We start from the raw sequence: 7,317 nt of genomic DNA, 5'->3' as shown, positions 1-7,317 counted from the left end.
AACAGTCACCCTATGATGCAACAGTTACTTCAAAATTATCCCGCTTTCAGTTATTCTTAAGTAGCGATGTTACGAAGTTCCGGTTCCGTTAAGTCGGAACTTCCGATTGGTATTACCAATGAGGATATAATAAGATAGAGCGGTACTGTCATAGTAAATTTTGTAACCACTGTAAATTCACTGCCATCTATCGACATACTTTAAAACTAAAAATGAAGATTTAAAAAAATACGTTAAAATGTATTTAAATATGGATAAATTATTTTTTTATTTGCATTAATTATTTTTATATGATTTTGACCCATGTTCTTTCACTGGTATGCGTTAAAATTATAAATAACAAATGAAACAGTCAACGCCCTCTATACGAGTGTAGGCCAAAACTAGTGGCGCCATCTGATGGAGAGTCAAATTTTCGTGATTTTCGAGGCACGTTTTTTCCTTAGACTGTATCCATCTATTACGGAGTTATATCTATCTTTGGTATTACACATCCGTTTCGGTTCCGGTTCCGTTACTTTTGAATCAGAAGTTATATCGGATGTCAAAGCTTACCGTGGCGGCGGGACATGAGCGGCGTACATAAAAAACAAACAGGTTTATACCTGTCATTCGCTCATCTCCCCGCTTGCCAAGTGCTGCACTAATAGGGTATTTGACTGTATTAAAAAATAAATTATTTTACACCATGCAAGAAATAAAGCACCAGAAGATTAATAGAGAAACGTAGACAGCAGTTATTTATAGACACATTTCCTGTTTTAAAACACCTATATAACTATAAAGAGTAGGTGATTTGATTGTGACGTCACATGCTAGTTTTTTATATAAATTCCATAGTTGCAAAATCGTTTTGACAGTTCGAAAAAAGAAACTGATTTGACTAGTAGTCAAATACCCTATTAGTTGCATTATTTTATTAGTGTTATTGAATTAAAAATATCTATTCGTATGTGTTGTGTTGCGTAATGTGTACCTGCTGACAGTACAGACTCAGGTTCCGATTATGGTTCCGATAAACTAAATTTAAAACATTAGTTCCGCTTTCGGTTCCGATAAAACGACATCCACTCCAAAGCACCAGCATAAGTTATGAATCAGTATAATTGTTGAAATAAAACAATGAAAACGGATTATATCGCGCGGTAACCGAAGACAATATTCAATTGTTATTAAAATGTGCGTTTTCCCTTGTTGCAGCTTGTACGCATTGACAATAAACAACGCTACGCGACAAACGCGCGACAGTCGCGCGACAAACGCGCGACAGTCGCGCGACAAACGCGCGCCACGGCTTATAGTGTAAGCTACATATTAACAAACATATATTATATTTTTGACATTGTACCATATTCGAGCCGAACTTCAAATTGCAGTCATCTTAGTTATATTCATTTTCCTAGTATATAATTAATAATATATATAAAAAAAATAGTTAAGTTTTTTTGTTCGCTTGTGTAGTTAAGGATTTTTTTTGTCATGGCAACACTAAGTGTCAGTTTTGATTGACACTATATTTGTAGGTTCTCTTAGGCAATGTAAAATGTACAGTTGTTGATATTTCGCCGATAGTCTAAACGAAAGTAGATAAAGAAATAGTCTTTTTTTTGAACGAAATTGTAAATTGTCTCAAGACTGGCTTGCCTGTGTAAAGCGGTGTAGGCTTTTATGTAAGCTCTGGTTTTGAAAAGTGTGATTTTTCTGATGTATAATTTGACTATGAGTTTTGCACGTCCCGAATGGACTGTTACAAACATTTCTTAGCTGGAAAACCAGTCTATCCAAGCTAACTCTGCAGAGATTTTGACATGACAGTGTGGGAATGCCTTTATAAACAACATATGTTCATAATTTGGCGTTTGTGGTAACACTTCCATACATTTTCAGATTAAAATTGGTGCAGAGTTAGCTTAGACGGACTAACAAGATATTATAGTTAGACCAAACTAAGTTGGCAGCGATTTTGATAGCTCAGACGGTGCGTTATTTTAAACGTCAATCTTCTATGAGATTATGACGTTTAAATCTATCGAAATCGCTGCCAACTTAGCTTGGTCTTACTCTATGACTTATGTCAAAAGGCCTTTTTTTATTTGGGAAATTTTATGCTTTTTCCTCTTAGAATCACGAGCTCTTTCGTACCTATTAAGTTACCTTAAGTCATATTATGCAGGGTGGCTAAAAAATAAGTGCATTCCCGTTGTCAGGGAGACGAAATGACGATAATATACGCTTGCCAATTATAACGTCAACAACATCATTGTCTGTAAATGTTAGTGAAAGAGAAAAACAAGAAGTTGCAGTCATGGAAAAACCAGCACCTCGTATTAAAGTGAAGCCGGCGTCAGAGTTGATGACTGCGAGAGCTTTAAACAACCAGGAAACGGCAAAGGACATCTGGGCGTTTAATACGATCCAATGTAGTTTATAGTGTTTAGATTTCAAACAGTCCCCTTTCGGCTTATCCTTTGTCTATTGTTAAGTGAAACCGCAAGTGCTACTTACTATAGTATAAAAAAATGGTAGGGCCGTTTTAACCGGTTATTGAATTACCACTTTATGAAGATTGCAATAAGGTTTAAAATGAACTAATGGGAAAACATATTCCATAGCTGTGTGGTCTTTGCGGTTACTGAGTGCCGGCAAGTCGAACACTACAGAACCAGTCTAAAATGTGTCATCGATGTGCGTAACAAAGGCGCGTTATCGGAGAGCGCACTTACACTGGTTTTTTTAGCGTTGGACTACCCCGCGCGCAGGTGCCATTTAAAATTATGCACGAACCAGGTAAAGACAGGGACGGATTGCGATTTAGTAAATTTTAATCCTTATTGCAATCTTCATAGAGTGGTATTTCAATAACCGGTTAAAACGGCCCTACCATTTTTTTATGCTAGTAAGTAGCACGTGCGGTTTCATTTCACAATAGACAAAGGATAAGCCGTAAGGGGACTGTTTGAAATCTAAACACTATACCTCATCATTTAACCAACACAGCCACAGTTCAGTCGCCCATGATCAACTCGCACAGTGCTCTTGCGTCAAATAATCACACCGATGAGCTGCGACAACCTGCATACATATTATTAGATAGCCTTCAGTTGCCTAATACCAAAATATTGTCGCCATTCCAGTATTTTAGAAAAGTCTCGCTCATCCACAGCTTACAGTTATTGGAGTTGAATGAAGATTTACCTGAACATTTTAATTGTCTCATCAAGTTTAGGCTAAAGCTTAAACAAAATACTAAAAGACCTATCGAGGTGGTGTTGTCTTTGCATTGCTCAAAAACTGATTTTTGTTTTTCTTTTAAAGACACTAATTCTATCTACTAAGTTATTCGCATTTTGGCAATGGTAGTTGTTGAAAGTATACAAAACTGATGTCACCGACAAAATTCTGGAGAATGCTATGAAAGTAGGTAAAGAAGTGCATAAAAATACGAAAATTTTCTTAACTTTACTTGAATTTATAAATTTAATTAAGGAAGCGTAGCGCTACCAATGAATACTCACTTGTGAATGGCCTCGATCTTGTATTAGTCTCTAGTTGATTTAGACTGATTTGCAGTAAAGATATATTTAATAGAGTATCTATCAATGAATAGTTAGTGCCGGTTTCGGCGACAAAGTGATCTTACTGTTATGTATGTTACCTTAAGTCATATACTTAAGCAGGGTGGCTAAAAAATAAGTGCATTTCCGTTGCCAGGGAGGTTTTGGGATTATACCGAGTAACTTTTACTATGGGACCAACCGCGGAATCGCGATAAAAAAAAATTTTACTCCATAGAAAATGGACCAGCCAAAATGTATGAAACAGCCGAAATTTTTTTGCGATTTCGTGGTTGGTCCTATAGTGAAAGTTGATCAGTACCCAAACTAAAATGCACTTCTTATTTTTTAGCCATTCTGTATAATAAAAATAAAAACTTTTTTGTTATGTTAGACATTCAACCAATACGAAGAGAAAATATACAACAATTTATGTTATTGACAGACGGTTTTATCCCATTCGGTTTTATATATTAACTTTTTTCTTTCGGTTATCATTTTTCATAGACTGTATGACGGTAATTTTCGAATACTTTTTTTCCTATTAGGATGAAAAGAGCTCATGATTCTGAGTAGAAATAACATAAGAAAATTCAAATTTAAAAAAATATGTAGTGTCAATTTCAGTGCCATTTGGTACCTTGTCACACTGACAAGACACGAAATGGTATGGAAAATATATTTTTTGACTGTACAACTTGAAACAAAATGACCCCTAAATAGGTCTGTTTTGTATTTAACATAAATAATACTGAACTCAGATTGTTTTGAATAAGTACCCTACGTGTGCGCAGTTCAGAAATGTCTGTATGTCCGTCTGTTTGTTCCGGGTCTGCAGTATACTGCCACTTATCACTTATGACATACCAGCACACATTACTGTTTAATCTCCGCATATAATATGAGATAGCATTGAAATGAAATGCATATGTATATAATAATAAAATCTGTTAATTATTATAATCGTGCTATTTTGTATTATATTATATATAATGCCAATTGAACGTTCAAACGAAGCATTTTATGAAATATATTAGTTTAATTGGTATTTTACTAGCATTTGATTTCAACTACTGGCAAGCAATTATAAAACACACTAGTAGCTGTACCTTGAGTTGACACATGACGGTTACGTAAACTCGATCACAGTCCATCTCGCTCGCATTGATATACTTCGCTTCGTGCGATATAGAGGGAACGCGATCGAGTTCATGCAGTCGCTAACGTAAATGTCAAATGCAAACTCGTGGTAGCCATGCTGATGTCGGACCATACTGCTACCTTGTTTGGTATCATGGTGCGGGTAATTGCTGAATAAGCATTTAAGATTGCACTCAGCAGAGAGACCGATTTGCAACAAAAAACTATTTGTATATACGAAACCACACTGGAGTGAAGCCATACAAATGTAAAGAATGTAACAAAGAATTCACAGCTAAACATTCTTTAGTTATCCATGAAAGAACCCATAGTGGAATGAAACCATACAAATGTAAAGATTGTAACGAACAATTCAAAGGAAGTCATGGTTTAAAGTACCACGAAAGAGGATAGTGGGGTGAAACCATACAAATGTAAAGAATGTAACAAAGAATTAGCTTGGTGCGGTCGATATACTGTCCGCGCGCGAATTCCGTGCACGGCTGAGGAATTTTAGGAATGTTGGGCGTCATGAAAGAGTGGTGTCATTTTGTACAGTCGCTATCAGATATATCGGAGCGGCCGTGGCGCTCACAAATATCTGAACACACCTCTATTGTCAAGGAGTTATAGTGCGTGTTCAGATATTGTGAACACCGTGGCCGCTCCGATATATCTGATGGCGACTGTACGTAAGGGCGCGGCGCACACCCTCCCACTTCCTCGACCTCCGAATGCACGGAATTTGCGCGCGGACAGTAAGTGCAATATGTTATATTGTACTTAGATGACAGTTGCCACTTGCATTAAGAGTGACACGAACTTAGCCGCCGCCACACAATCGAGGTTACACTTATTTTAAAATGACATTTTGAAATAACATGAAATGTTACCTGAACATTCAAGTAGCATATACAGGGTGGCTAAAAAATAAGTGCATTCCCTTTGCCAGGGAGGTTTTGGGATTATACTGAGCAACTTTTACTATGGGATCTACCACGAATTTGTGAAAAAAAAATTTACCAGCCAAAATGTATGAAACATCCAATTTTTTTTTCGCGATTTCGGGGTTGCTCCCATAGTAAAAGTTGCTCAGTATAATCCCAAAACTTGCTTGGCAACGGGAATGCACTTATTTTTTTATCCACCGTGTATATGTAAGGTAGTCTTCGTTCCTTTACATTAGTAGTAAAAAGAAAGTAAGAGGGATTAGGAGTTTTATACCAAAGATTCTGTTCGGTCTATTATCTTTGTGTAACAATTTTTTGCAACGAAAACTCAGGCATTGATATATGTTACGCAAAGTTCGTGAAAAGTTTCATGTAATTTGTCTTCTTCGATTGTATGGGAGCGGTTTTTTGGCGGCGGGTTTATGTGACTCTTAAGCATCATGAAAATATAACACACAGTTTTGGTTCTGTCTGCGCTTATTTGCATGAAAAAAGACTAAGATAAAAAGTATATTTTTGTAGATGCTAAAATAATAAATTAATTTTGTATCAAGCAAAAGCGTCTGCGTACGATGCTATACTATGCGATGCCATTAATACGAGTGGATATGGTGGAAATGTTCGCTGTATTGTGTAAGGTCTTGGTAGCTCAGATGTAAGAGCACCGGGTACAAGTCTCACCCAAGACATTGAATTTTTCCACTTTTAATTTAGTGCTAAAATAATAATTGTTAGTTATCGGCCTTCACGTGTTTTCTGCATTTTTATGCTTGCCAGTAGTAGTGTGTTTTCGGATGCTAGTATTTCGATTTTTTTTTGTATCGTAATAATTAACTTGCTCAATAAACTTCAACGATGAAAAACGACGTGACGGTGCGAGTGCGTCATCCGACATGAATGACGTGCGTATGACTTGTTTTTTTTAAAAGTTGACACTTCTAATACAGGGTGTTTCACAAACCCTTAGTCATATTTTGTTAGGGTGAATTTGAAGGACATACAAAGGTCAGCAATTTCTACTATGGGACCAATCCCGACATGGCGAAAAAATAATAATTGTCTCCTTCATACATTTTGGGGCGGCTGATCAGATGTCGACGTTTTCTATGAGTGACAACATTATTTTTTTTTTCGATTTAGGTGTTTGTCTCATAGTAAAAGTTGATAATTAACACATTTATTATACAGGTTGTTTAAAAAACATCCTGTATAATAAATGCAATACAAGTCAATAGTTTCGATTGGTGCCTTTAAAAATAATCTTAATATTATTTTTAGCTTTGAAATAGTTATGGGACTTGCATGCAAGGCACTTGGAATTGATATAATTCCACATTTAGTTGATAAATATTTTTATAATGTCAGCGTATGGTAGATTCATTGGCTGTTATCACTAATAGACTAATTTTGGGGTTAACAACAAGGTTAAAATAATTTTAGATAAATTTAGCATAGGCCAAAACAACATACGTGTTTGTAGTAAATCTTTCAACAAAGTTACGGATGTTAGCACATCAATTCAAATAAATAGATTTTTAAATTATTCATCTTGGATAATGCACTCGAAATCCCGGATACTTAAAAAAAAACTGTAGAGAGCACTAAAATCCAGTGTGCGTTTTTTCTTAGTTAATAAGTGTGCTTTTTAAACATAGTTTTTATTTTTCCCGTGC

General features: G+C 35.9%; 1 protein-coding gene across 3 annotated transcripts in view; it reads left to right on the top strand.

The window, feature by feature from the left end:
• The window catches only part of LOC134753250 (la-related protein 1), a 96,357-nt gene extending 94,865 nt beyond the window's left edge, over nucleotides 1–1,492 (top strand). For all 3 annotated transcript variants that reach the window (XM_063689075.1, XM_063689076.1, XM_063689077.1), the window contains one exon: nucleotides 1,201–1,492. The gene's annotated coding sequence lies outside the window, so the exon portion shown is untranslated. The remainder of the gene's footprint in view (nucleotides 1–1,200) is intronic.
• The last annotated feature ends 5,825 nt before the right edge of the window (nucleotides 1,493–7,317 follow it).

This window comes from Cydia strobilella, chromosome 26 (genome assembly GCF_947568885.1).
Source record: "Cydia strobilella chromosome 26, ilCydStro3.1, whole genome shotgun sequence".
In the NCBI taxonomy this organism is placed as follows: Eukaryota; Metazoa; Arthropoda; class Insecta; order Lepidoptera; family Tortricidae; genus Cydia; species Cydia strobilella.
The sequence above is the reverse complement of the archived record's forward strand: the minus strand, read 5'-3'. Positions and strand labels throughout refer to the sequence as shown.